Source organism: Sminthopsis crassicaudata, chromosome 2 (genome assembly GCF_048593235.1).
Source record: "Sminthopsis crassicaudata isolate SCR6 chromosome 2, ASM4859323v1, whole genome shotgun sequence".
Taxonomy (NCBI): Eukaryota; Metazoa; Chordata; class Mammalia; order Dasyuromorphia; family Dasyuridae; genus Sminthopsis; species Sminthopsis crassicaudata.
This window is the reverse complement of record NC_133618.1, coordinates 55,933,323-55,947,711: the sequence shown is the minus strand read 5'-3', so window position 1 is coordinate 55,947,711 and position 14,389 is coordinate 55,933,323. Positions and strand designations below refer to the sequence as shown.

Genomic DNA, 14,389 nt, shown 5'->3' with positions numbered 1-14,389 from the left:
TGCTTTACTGGGGGGCCCTAGCCATGGCTTAGGAGTGAAAAGAAATACCTTAGATTGGACCCATGGACAGAGCTCAGAAAATAAGAAAAAGGACCAGAGGTCTGGGGTAGCATTCTGCATATCCCAGGATTGGGCAGATTGCAAAAATAAGTTACTAAAATAAAATAAAACTAAATTAAATTAAAAATTAATAAGCAAAGAAAAAAGAACCTGACTATAAACAGTTTCTATGGGGACAGAGAAGCCACCTTTTAATTCACAGAGAAACATCAAATGGTCACAAGCTCAAAAAGAGTTCTTAGGGGAATTTTAAAAAGGACTTCAAAGATAAAATAAGAAAGACTGAGGAAAAAGAGCAATTCAATAAAATTGAGAAAATTATTGGAAAAGAACATCCAAAAACTTAAAGAAGAAAGTAAATATAAACAAGGAAATTACACTGTCACCAACATTATTTAATATTATTTTGGAAATGCTAGCAGTAAGAAAAGAAAAAGAAATTAAAGGCTTAAAGCACAGACCAGAGGCGCCTCTCACATGGACACAAACATGCTCGGGACCTGTTGCTGCCACCACTTATACACACCAAAGGAGAATTGTACAGGGCTGGGACCATGGCAGGGAAATCTGTGGTACAGCTGCAGCCTGGAACATAAGAAGGGCTGAGGGCCCTGGGTCCTGGGTGGGCCTGCTGCTCTCCAAGGTTCCACAGCTGCTGCCTGAGGGCTGTTGGAATTGCAACCCAGTTCTATTGGATTAGAATGGTTTATGAAAAACTGAACTTTATCTAATACTCCAAAGAAGCCCTTGTTTACATACACTCTTTTTACAGTGGCGTATCAATACATACTCAAAGAACAAAATCCAGATTTGAAAAGCACAGAGATAATTAAGAAGCTCCCTAAAGCTTGGAGGGAACTTCCACAACCACAGAAGGAAGTGTATAAAAAGAAGCTACCAAGGCAGCAGAGCTTAATCCTATTGAGAAGAAAAAAAAAAAAAAAAGGAAAGACAAGCATTGAAGAAGGGCTAGAAAGGAAATAAAGAAAAAAGAGAGTTAACCATCTTTGGAAAGTCCCCAAAAAACTCACTCAGGTTATAATTTCTGCATGCTTTAAGGAAAGAAAAGGGATTTCATCAAAGGAAATGATGAAGATTTTAAGTGAAGAATGGACAAATCTGTCATATAGGGCCAAAAAAATGATAAAATTAATTATACAAATGAGATTAAATCGTGGGAAGAAAAAATGCTTGGAATCAGACAGGAAAAAAAATCTTGAAAATATTTATTAGTGTTTACATGTTCATAGTAAAAAAAGAACCAATCAGGTCTCTCGCTACTTAAGATTGCAGCACAATTTCTAACAATAATGTTGGTGAACATTTTTTATTAATCTTTTTGTTAACAGATGGACTTCAGCCAATATGCTGATACATTTATTATATATTTTGTTATATACATTATATATTATATATAATATGCTGATAATTTATTAACAAATAGGTCTTAGTACCTTAGATAAAATTTGCTTTTGGAGCTACTGAATACCAAAAAATTTCATCTAGGTATAAGAGGGATTAATTTTATCCTTAGATATAGATAAATCAACTGTGAAATATTTTTGATACTGGATGATAAGAAAGTATTCTTGTTTCCTAATAAGGAAACAAGCATTTACTTTTCTCAAATTATCTTAAATTATAAAAGCCACTGTCATCTAAGCTATCGCCGTTGTGTATTTTTAAAGAATGAAAAGCTGATCTGGGTAAATTTCAATACCCAGGCAAGTCATGATTCCTAAGTAATACTAGTTGAGATGTTATTCATAGATGATGAGTGAATACACATGCAATTACTGATTTCATTTATGTCTTAAAAAAAAACCTACTGAAAATATTGTAAACATTTCCATTTTTTGAGGGGGGGAAGGTAAAGTAAAAAATATTATGTCAACTCTGTCTATTGATGTTCCTATCATATAGAATAAATCTTCTAATGCATTCTAAAAAAAAAAAAGAAAGAAAGAAAAAGGACATAAAGGAATCAGAATGGGAAATGAGGTAATAAACTATCTCTTTTTTGTAGACAATATGATACATTTGGAAAATCCTAAAGATTCAACTAAAAATTAGTTGAAACAATATTAATAGCAAAGTAGGAGAATGTAGAATAAACCTACATAAATCATCAGCATTTTTATAAATCACAAACAAAACTCTACAAGAAGAGATAATAAGACATAACCCCCATTTAAAATAATTGTAGATGATATAAAATACCTGATTGTATGCATACCTGCCAAAACAGATTCAGGAACTACATGAACATAATTATAAAATATTCTTTATATAAGCAAAGCCAGATTTCAACAATTAAAAAAATATTAATTGTTCACAGATAGGCAAAGCCAATATAATAAGAATAATAATTTTATTTAACCAATCTATTTATTCAATGCTATTCCAATTAAGTCAAACTACATTACAAAGCAATAAATATAAAACCTATCTGATACTGACTAAAAAAATAGAAAGGTACCTGAGTGGAGCAGAATGAACATTCATAGCAGTAGATGATTAACCTGTTTGACAAATATAAAGATTTAAGTTTTGGGGATAAGAATTCATATTTGGTAAAAAATTGTTGGGAAAGGTGGAAAGCAGTCTGGCAAGAATTGAACATGAACCAATATCTTAATACCTATATAACCTAGAGCAAAGAAAATAAGAAGAACATGGAGCATATTACCCATCAGACTCATGGATAGGAGAATGATTTATGAATATATAAAAAAGAGAGAACATTGTGAGGTATAAAATGGATGGTTTCAATTACATTAAATTAAAAGGTTCTTTTACTAATAAGATAAATGTAGTCAAGATTAGAAGGAAGGCAGATTTTTTTTTTAAATTAAAGTTTTTTAAGTTTCAAAACATATGCATGGACAATTTTTCAACACTGACTCTTGTAAAACCTTGTGTTCCAATTTTCCCCCTTTTCCCCATCCCCTCCCCCAGATGGCAAGCAAACTAATATATGTTAAACATGATAAAAATATGTTAATTCCAATGTATGCACACATATTTATACAATTATCTTGCTGCACAAGGAAAATCAGATCAAAAAGGAAAAAATATGAGAAAGAAAATAAAATGCAAGCAAACAACAAAAACAAAAAGTGAAAATACTATGTTGTGATCCACACTCAGTTCCCATAGTCCACTCTCTGGGTGTCTATGGCTCTCTTTATCACTGAATAATTGGAACTGGTTTGAATCATCTCATTGTTGAAAGGAGCCATGGCCATCAGAATCCATCATCTTATAATCTTGTCCCCGCCATGTACAACGATCTCCTGGTTCTGCTCATTTCACTTAACATCAATTCATATAAGTCTCTCCAGGACTCTTTGAAATCATCCTGCTGATGTTTCTTACACAACAATAATATTCTGTTACATTCATATACCATAACTTATTCAACCATTCTTCAACTAATGGGCATTCACTCAGTTTCCAGTTTCTCGTCACTACAAAAAGGGCTGCCACAAACATTTAAGATCTCTTTGAGATATAAGCACAATAGAAACACTGCTGATCAAAGGGTATGCACAGTTTAATAGTCTCTTGGGCATAGTTCCAAATTGCTCTCCAGAATGGTTGAATGCATTCAGAACTCCACCAACAATGTATTAGTGTTCCAGTTTTCCCATATCCCCTCCAATATTAGTCATAATCTTTTCCTGTCATCTTAGCCAATATGAGAGGTAAAGTACCTCAGAGTTGTCTTAATTTGCATTTCTTTGATCAATAATGATTTCAAGCACCTTTTTATATGACTAGAAATTTTTTTTAATTCTTCATCTGAAAATTGTTCATATCCTGTGATAAATTTGAGTCAATTCTCTATATATTTTAGAAATGAGACCTTTATCTGAACCTTTGAATATAAAAATGTTTTCCCAATTTATTGCTTCCTTTCTGATCTTGTCTGCCTTAGTTTTGTTTAAACAAAAACTTTTTAACTTAATATAATCAAAATAATTTATTTTGTGTTCAATAATGAACTCCAGTTCTTTGGCCACAGATTCCTTCCTTCTCCACAGATCTGAGAGATAAACTATCCTTTGTTCTTCTAATTTGACAGAAAATTATAAGGAAAATTTTGTAGACACTCTTTTATATAAAGGTTTCATTTCTCAAATATTTAAAGAACTTTATTGAATTTATAAGAATATGAGTAATTTCCAAATTAATAAATGATCAAAGGCTATGAACATGCAGTTTTTTGATGAATCAATAAAACTATATGTAATTATATGAAAAAATGTCCCAAATCATTATTTTGATGAGGAATGCAAATTAAAACAACTTTGAGATATTATCTTATGACTTTGGTTAAAATGATAGATGCCCTTCAATTGGGAAGAGTTAAATAAATTGTGACATATGATTGCGATGAAATACTACTGTGCTATAAGAAATGATGAGCTGGTTGATTTTAGAAAATCACAAAAATACTTGGACCTATGAAGGAATATGTTACCCATTTCCAAAGAAAAGCTTCCTCTCAGACAGGGAGAAGACCGGAAAAAAAAAAAAAAGGAGCTTAGCAGAGAAAAAAAAAACAGAAGGAAACATAGAAAAACCTGGATAGATGTTAAAAAGTGTAATATTTGTTGCATAGATTTTTTTTTAAATAAACAGTCCAAAATGGAAATTCAGGGTTTTATATTGAATGCTCTGTGTTTTGTTGTATACATGGACATGTTTATTTTCTTGGTTTCTTGTATTATATTTATGTTTAGAATATAAAAAATGAAAGAAAAAAATTAGGTGTCTTAGGCCTCAATGCAGGGCTCTTTAGTTCACACTACATCATTAACTTCTTTGCCCATTTATGTGCCAGGCACTGTGGAATACAGATCCAGGCCAAAAGGCAGCCCCTGCTTTTAAGTGCCTTCCATTCTAACAAATGCACATATAATTCTGAAAAAATGGAGAAAATATTTATTCCTTCTTAAACTATAGTAGACAAATGGGGTGTTCCTATTTTCATGGAACATCAGGAAATGTGATGCTTAAGACACTTCCTTCTGAATTTAATAGGAAATTATTTTAAAAAAACATTTGTAAGCACTTCATGCAAGTCATATAGCATAGGCTCCTGAAGAAGTTCCAAAATGACTCTTATGAGTTTTTAGAATCCTTTTTGAAGGAAAAAATAGGCAATCTAGAAATGGGGATGTATTGTACACCTGTGGACTTTTGTCCAAAATCATGGGGCTGGAAGAAATGTGGGCTTCCTTCTGCATAACCTTATGTCTGCAAATACTGTTGGCTTGTAAATTTCATAATATTCTCCTGTGGGCTTCCATTCTGTTTCCTTCTATTCCACTGACTTAGAGGTGGTACAGGATAGTCAGAAGAGAAGATTTAAAAGACTTTGGATACCTACCATTTGTACTATTCTGAGGCAATCTCATGGTCTTCATTTTCAGCAATTGTGAAATGAAGATTAAGACTGCTCATATTACCTTGCTCACTAGGTTGTTGTAAAGAAGGAGTTTTGTAAGCCTTAATATGCTATAAAAAATATTGGCTTTAGCATCATACTTGAGTGGATCTGGGTAGAAAAGTGGTGCCGTAGTGCACAGAACACCAGGTCTGGAGTCAGGAAGACGCATCTTCATGAGTTCAAATCTGAGCTCAGATAATTACAAGTTGTGTGATGCTGGGCAAGTCACTGCCTCAGGTTTCTCATCTGTAAGATGATCCGGAGAAGGAAATGGGAACCCACTCCAGTGTCTTTACCAAGAAAAACACAAATGGGATCACAAAGAGTCAGACTGCCTGAAAAAAGACTGAACAACAACTGCATGGACCTCATTGGTATGGTTATTTCCATCTTGCCATTGCAATTCAATCATAACTCAACTACAGCTTCTCATTTTTAAGATCATTATCCCCCCTCTTTCCTCAGATCCCACATGGAGGCTGCATCCATCATGTTTAAGGCCTTCTTTTAATTCTGTTCACATTTCCTGGATATTGGTGCAGCATTTAGCCTATTCATCTCATGTCTAGCAATCTTGCTGCATGATTGATCAATCCACTTCTTTTTGTACTCACGTATGGCCTGGCTGAGATTGTTTATGATCATTTATATCATTCCTTTGGTAATTTTCTACAACTTATTTATGCCTACCATACATCTTTCCATTGCTATTGATTTACCTACAAAATGACTTTTTTTTTTTTTTTTTTTTTTTTAAGAAATAATGTTGGTTTTTGACTTACATTATTTATTATGGTTGTTGTTGTTGTTTTTCCCTCTTACTAACTTCAGAGACAGCTAAGTGATGCAATGGATAGAGCTTTGGATCTGGAGTCAAGAAAACCTGAACTCAGATTTGACTTTTTGATACTTACTAGTTATGTGACTTTGGAAAAATAACTCAATTTCTCTGCATCATTTTCTTTATCTAAAATAGATATAGGGAATAGGGACAGCTAGGTGGCGCAGTGGATAGAGCACCAGCCTTGAAGTCAGGAGGACCCGAGTTCAAATGTGATCCCAGACACTTAACACTTCCTAGCTGTGTGACCCTGGGCAAGTCACTTAACCCCAATTGCCTCAACAATAACAACCAAAAAAATCTGGAGATCACCATACTTCATGGGGTTTTTGTGAGGATCACTTTAGATAATATTTGCAAAAAACTTAGCACTATTTCTGACACAGTAGGCACACTTCAATGTTAGCTATTATTAAGACAAAAATTAACAAGAATTTTAAAATAAAAAATAGTTCCTTCAAAATATACAGATCATTTCCTGTAAGAGCTTTTGTATAAGATGTGTATGAGGTAAGTAGAATAAATAATATATACAAAAACTATAAAAACATAAATTTTAAAATAATAAGAGTTATTAGAATTCAGCTGAATGGTTGTGACCAATCTTGGACCTAAAAGAAGGGGTAAAGGGAAAAGAATAGCATTTATATAATGTCTAGTCACTCTGCTAAGAACCTTGCAAATATTTCATTTGAAAAGAAAAAAAAATTGTCTTTTTTTGTTGGAGTGGGGTGGAATGTTGTATAAACTGTTAGTCATTTTGTTGGTAGATTTTACTTTGTTTTTCTTTTCTGGCCCCAAGGGTCTTCTCTTGCCAGTTTGATTTTTTTTTTTTTTTTTTTTTTTTTGAGTAGGCTATCTTTTACTTTACCACTGAATGTTCAAGTGTTGCCTGAGACAAACTGAGACCTAGGAAAAATCATAGCCTAAAAAGGCTGTCAACTATAAAGAAGGAGCCTCTAACCTATGGGTCTCAGGAGCCGGACAACACAGGCTAGAGACAGGAGAGTCAGGAATGAAACAGAAATTTAATTTAAATTTCAGGCTGTGTGTGGAGGTCTTAAAACTTATACTGTGCTCCTGACAATGAGGGGTGACAGCGACAATGAGACAAGTTTGATTCAAAGGAGGGTTTCATAACTGTAACATGAGCTCAGAGGATACCTAGTGCTAGTAAAAGAGATACCATAATTATATGAAAAAATTCTAAGATTTTGCTGTGCTGAGATCAACCAGAGAGCAAAGGCAAAGGATTGTTGTTATGTCAAGCTTGGGGCACAGCCTGCTTTCTGGGTTTTAATTTGGGGAAAAAAAGGGTGTCTCTTAATATCTTGACAAGACAAGGTTTCCCACTGTATCTGGGGTGATTTCCAGTCACCCTGGCCTATGTCTTGCTATGGAACTCAGATGATCCTAAAGGGGAAGGTGAGGCTGATGACTCTGCACAGCCCAGCCTCACCTAGAACCAATTTACTTGCAAGTAAAGACATCATTTTCCTGATGTCATTGGTCCTTTTGAGAACAAAGGACTAGCAACAATTACAATTGTCCTTTGTAAATTGAAGTCAAACTGTCCTCAACAAATTCAGATAAAATCCATGAATCCTAAGCTTGAAGGGACGTGAATAATCATCTAGTCTCATCTCATTTTACAGATGTGGCCAATGAGATCTAAAGAGATTGAATGAATAGTTTAAAGTTGTGTAAGTAATAAGTAACAAAAATGGGATTTGGACCTAGATAATCTGATTACAAATCTCCTACCCCTCCTTTTCCTACTCCTTCATTCCTGGAAAAGAATATGGGCAGGATTTGTTAAATGATTGAATATGATAGGAAAGACAGAAAAGAATCAGTGATGATTCTAAGATTTCAAGTTCTGGGTATTTGGGAGGATTGTCAACCGAATTAGTTAAAGTTAAGGAGATTTACTAATTTTTAAGGAGGAAGATTCTAAATTAAATTCCAGAAATGTTGAGGTTGAAATGCTAACAGGTATTCAGGTCCAGTTGGTTTTTAGAAATATAGGGAATATAGCTAGATAGATTTTTGGAGTTATCTGTAAATAGAGTTGATGATAGATAGGAATAGATAGGATCAATACTGGAAAGACTTTAGAGAGAAGAGATAAAGAATGGAGGACCATTCTCCACAGAATGAAAAACCATCCATAGGAGAAGGAAGAGTAATTAGTAAAGTACAAGTCATTAAGAAGAATAGGATTTAGAGCTGGAAGAAACCTCTAAGATTACTACACTTTTAAAGTTTTAGTTTCTGCATCTATAGAACAAGGATAAAAACTACTTATTCCAACCTTCCTTACATGGTAGCTTTGTAGAAAACTCTTTGGAACCTTTAAAGCACTAGATAACTTATTGTTGTTATATTACACAATAAATATTTATTACATAGTTGCTGGGTTGAAAATCTTGTGCTAAGATTGAGGGGGAGAAGCTATGCATTGTTTATTAATTTATTTTTTTAAAGTTTCATTACTTTTTGTTTCAGACCACCCTCATTTCACATTTACCTGCAGCACTCCAATAGTAAGCCCTTTTTTTGGAGAAAGAAACAATTATGTAAATCCAATCAACAATAATATTTTTAAATTTATTTTAAAAATATTTTTTATTTTATAATTATAACTTTTTTTTTTTGACAGTACATATGCATGGGTAATTTTTTACAACATTATCCCTTGCACTCACTTCTGTTCTGATTTTTCCCTTTCTTCCCTCCACCCTCTTCCCCTAGAAGGCAGGCAGTCTTATACATGTTAGAAATGTCATAGTATATTCTAGATACAATATATGTGTGCAGAACCGAATTTCTTGTTGCACAAGAAGAATTGGATTCAGAAGGTAAAAATAACCTGGGAAGAAAAAGAAAAATACAAACACTTTACACTCATTTCCCAGTGTTCCTTCTCTGGGTGTAGCTGATTCTGTCTATCATTGATCAATTGGAACTGAATTAGATCTTCTCTTTGTTGAAGATATCCACTTCCATCAGAATACATTTTCATACAGTATTGTCAATCAACAACAATTTTATTGAACAGTGTAGACAATGGTCCATCCATTTCTGTAGTACCCACTTACCTAAGGAGAGGACATTTTCCTTTGGGATTGAGATTGTTTTATTCATCAGAATCCTGAAATCTTCCAGCTCTGCTTTCCTTTATGTTATTGTGGTCTTTGTATAAATCATTCCTTCGATTCATACAAATTTTGTAGAAATCCTACAAGGAGAGAAAGTTCAGCAAGCTGTTTTAGTCTCATGTGGACTTCACTATCAATGTAGGATAAGTTTGTGTCCATTCTTCTCATGAACCCTGAATATATTTGATAGAAAGTACATCCAAGATTTATTATGGAGAATGTTTTTTAACTACTATGCCATTTTAGTAAATGTTTTTTTCTAAAGAGCTAATTTTTGTCTCCTTGTGGACCATTAATGGAAAACATACTAGTGGAAGCTCCTGAGCAATTGTACTGGGAGAAATTACCCTTAGGAACCTTAGGGACTAAAAATATCAACTACCTTAAGAGATCCTAGAAGAGGCTTTAAAGAAATAAATCCTTGGTATTGTTTAACTTGTTTTGTTAATAGAGATTTAGTGTATTTTTCAATATTATTTTAAATTATTTTTTTTTTCTTCTGAAAATTTTTCCTTTGGGGAATGACCCTTGATCTCATATATTTGGGTCATATCCATATATCTTTTGGATATCATGCTTTTATCAGAGATTTTTGTGGCAAAGATTTGAGCCATATGACAATTTCTCATTCTAGTTTTATTTTGTATGCAAAACCCCTTTAATTTTACGTGTTATCATTTGTGAATATCTCTGACCTTTAGTTCAGAATTCTTTTACTTATAGTTGTTAAATATATCTCTATTCCCTAACTTCTTATGGTATATAATTTTTTATATTTAGGTTTAGAAGATACATAGTTATGATAAGTTTCCATCTCTGTTGTCATGGAGGCCACAATCTAGTAGAGGGATGAAACATCAATGTATTAGATTGAACCCCGTTACCTAATAAATACATTAAAGAAGAATATCCAACTGACTTCTCTCTTCTCATTCAAACACTACCCAAGTTCAGTCCCTCATTACTTTTCATCTAGACTGGTGTAACTGGCCAATAATTGGTCTCACTGCCTCTAATGTCTTCTCTTGTCAATCCATCCTTAACAAAGCTGCCAAATATATTCTTAAATAACTGGCCAGGTCACTCTCTGGGTCAAAAAGTTCAAGTGGCTCCCTATTGATGTGGATTGTGGTCCCTTTAAGAAACTGATCCTTTTAGACGGATTTATTCCTTTCTGATTCCCAGCTCCTCCTTGGGACTCCACACAGGCCCCTTTAGCTAAATCTCTCATTATAAAAGAACCAAAGCTGGAGTCCTTTCTTTGCAGAGGTTCCAAACATGGCAGCCTTACATCTGACACACCAAGGCGCTCTACCCACTGGAACACTGTTTCTGGTACCCTCTTTTTTTTTTTTTAATAATAGTTTTTATTTACCAGATATTTGTATGGGTAATTTTACATTGACAATTGCCAAACCTTTTGTTCCAATTTTTCCCCTCCTCCCCCCACCCAGATGGCAGGTTGACCAATACATGTTAAATATGTTAGAGTATAAATTAAATATAATATAATCTATATATCTATCTATATCTATATCTATATCTATATCTATATCTATCTATCTATCTATCTATCTATATATATATATACACACACGCACACACACACACACACACACACACACACACACACACACATGACCAAACAGTTGTTTTGCTGAACAAAAAGAATCAGACTTTGAAATAGTGTACATTTAGCCTGTGAAGGAAATCCAAAATGCAGGCAGACAAAATTAGAAGGATTGGAAATTCTATGTAGTGGTTCATAGTCATCTCCCAGAGTTCTTTCGCTGGGTGGAGCTGGTTCAGTTCATTACTGCTCTATTGGAACTGATTTGGTTCATCTCATTGTTGATGAGGGCCACGTCCATCAGAATTGATCATCATACAGTATTGTTGTTGAAGTATATAATGATCTCCTGGTCCTGTTCATTTCACTCAGCATCAGTTCATGTAAGTCTCTCCAGGCCTTTCTGAAATCATCCTGTTGGTCATTTCTTACAGAACAATAATATTCCATAATATTCATATACCACAGTTTATTCAGCCAATCTCCAATTGATGGGCATCCATGTAGTTTCCAGTTTCTGGCCACCACAAAGAGGGCTGCCACAAACATTCTTGCACATACAGGTCCCTTTCCCTTCTTTAAGATCTCTTTGGGATACAAACCCAGTAGCAACGCTGCTGAGTCAAAGGGTATGCACAGTTCTAAATTGCTCTTCAGAATGGCTGGATGTATTCACAGTTCCACCAACAATGAATCAGTGTCCCTGTTTTCCCACATCCCCACCATCATTCTGCATTACCTTTCCCTGTCATTCTAGCCAATCTGACAGGTGTGTAGCAGTATCTCAGAGTTGTCTTAATTTGCATTTCTCTGATTAATAATGATTTGGAACATCTTTTCATATGACTAGAAATAGTTTCAATTTCTTTATCCAAGAATTGTCTGTTCATATCCTTTGACCATTTCTCAATTGGAGAATGGCTTGATTTCTTATATATTAGAGTCAATTCTCTATATATTTTGTAAATGAGGCCTTTATCTGAACCTTGGACTGTAAAAATGTTTTCCCAGTTTATTGTTTCCCTTCTAATCTTATTTGCATTGATTTTGTTTGTACAAAAACTTTTCAATTTGATATAATCAAAGTTTTCTACTTTGTGATCAATAATGATCTCTAGTTCTTCTTTGGACATAAATTCATTCCTCTTCCACAGGTCTGCAAGGTAAACTATCTTGTGTTCCTCTAATTTATTTATAATCTCGTTCTTTATTCCTAGGTCATGAACCCATTTTAACCTGACCTTTGTGTACGGTGTTAAGTGTGGATCAATGCCTAGTTTCTGCCATATTAATTTCCAATTTTCCAAGCAATTTTTGTCAAATATTGAGTTCTTATCCCAAAGGCTGGGTCCTTGGGTTTGTCAAACACCAGGTTATTAGAGTTATTGAATATTTTCTCCTTTGGACCTATCCTATTCCTCCAGTGCCCTCTTACCTCTACCTTCATCTTTTACTAACTAGACTTTCACCTTATTTCCAAACCCCAAAATAAATCTCTTTTATCAATCTAGGTTTTTGGGTCTGTAAATTCCTTTACAGGGGTTTAATTCTGTATCCTTGTGCGGAATCCAAAAGGGTTGCAGGGGAGCTCTATTTGACTCCTGTACCCCGAACTTGCCACTAGATGTCAATTAACCCCTAATTTCATTTAGGTATCCCATATCTAGACTTTATCACTATCACTTCAAGAATCAAATAGAAACTATTATGTTTGATATTTATAGATCTTCAAAATCTGGCTTGAGCTGATTTGCTCCCCCTTTTGCCCTTTCCATTACAACCCAAATTGATGTATTTGTTATTCTTCACCCATTACAATCAATCTGTCATCAACATGCCTTCACCTTGGCCATTTCCCATTGCTTCCTCACTTCTGTCTCTTAGAATCCTTAGGTTCTTCAAAGACTTAGCTCAAATCCAGCTACCTAGTTGAGTATCTTTCTAATTGCAGCTGTTTTCACCAACTAAATTTTATTTAATTTTATATTTACTTATTTGTGTATGTATGGTTTCTCTCCATAAAATGCATATTGCTTTAGATTGGGACTTTCAATTTTATCTTTGTACTAATGCTTAATGTTTGGTGTAATATATATAGTAAGCGTTTGATAAGTGAATAGCTAGGTAGCACAGATAACTTGTCCTGAAGGCAGGAAGACTCATCTTCTTGAGTTCAACTCAGGTCTCAGATGCTCACTAGCTGTGTGACCCTGCTTGCCTCAGTTTGCCTCAGTTTCCTTAACTGCAAAAAATGAACTGGAGGAGGAAATGACAAACCACTTCAGTATCTTTGCCAAGAAAATCTCAAATGGCATCACAAAGAGTGGGATACTACTCAACAACAATAACAATAATACCTTGGGATGATGTAGCATCCCAGAAGAGGTACCAGATAAAGCCAGAGGGAAACCAGGGGAAAGATAGATTTCCTGGAGAAAATGATATTCAATTCGAGAGGTGAACCAAAGGAGGAGTTACAGTTCTCTGAGCATCCCAGGAACAGGAAACATCCTGAAGAAGAAAGGCATTAGGTTGTTATTATTTTACAAAAATACCAGTTGGAAGGGGAGGATGAGTGTGGTCCAATCTGGACCTGTGGTCTGTAGAATAAGTCTGGAAAGGCGGGACAGCACAAGAGAGTGGCAAGTCTTGAACTGAAGTTTTATCTGGTATGCAGTAAGGAACCGGTGAGGATAACACAGTAGATAAATGACATGTAGGTAGCAAAGGAAGGTAAGGCAAGGAAATAGATCTGAGAACTGGGAAAGATGGATTGATGAAGCAGGTAGGCTTAGGACTTCTTTTAGAAGACCAGACCCATCATTTTGCAGAACAAGCACAAAAAAGTTAAGTGATTTGCTCCTTTCCAAGGATTTGAACCCGTTTTATTCATTTCAAAACCAAAGCTCCTGAGGCAATTGGGGTTAAGTGACTTGCCCAGGGTCACACAGCTAGGAAGCCTTAAGTGTCTGACGCTACATTTGAACTCCGGTTCCGTGAATTCAGGGTTGGTGTTCTATCCAGCCCTATATACTCTTGCAGTTGTCGGTAATTAGAAGCTGGGCTAGGTTAGTGGCAGGAAAGATAGGGCAGACGGGAAAGGAGTTAGAGAAATGGAATTAATTTTTATAAAATATTATTAATAACCGGAGAAGGACGGGGAGGGGGCGAGGGGCGGGACACATCAGCAGGTGAGTCCCAGCCTCAGAATCTTGGCACCTCCCCCAACACGTGACACGAGACCATTTACTACTCCCCAGTTCCCTCCTCCCTCCCCACGCCTCCTTTCCTGCACTGGC

The 14,389-nt window shown here is 34.9% G+C and overlaps 1 pseudogene; it reads left to right on the top strand.

The window, feature by feature from the left end:
* The first annotated feature begins 614 nt into the window (after positions 1 to 614).
* On the top strand, positions 615 to 1,280 carry LOC141552633 (transcription factor A, mitochondrial-like; annotated as a pseudogene).
* Positions 1,281 to 14,389: the final 13,109 nt, after the last annotated feature.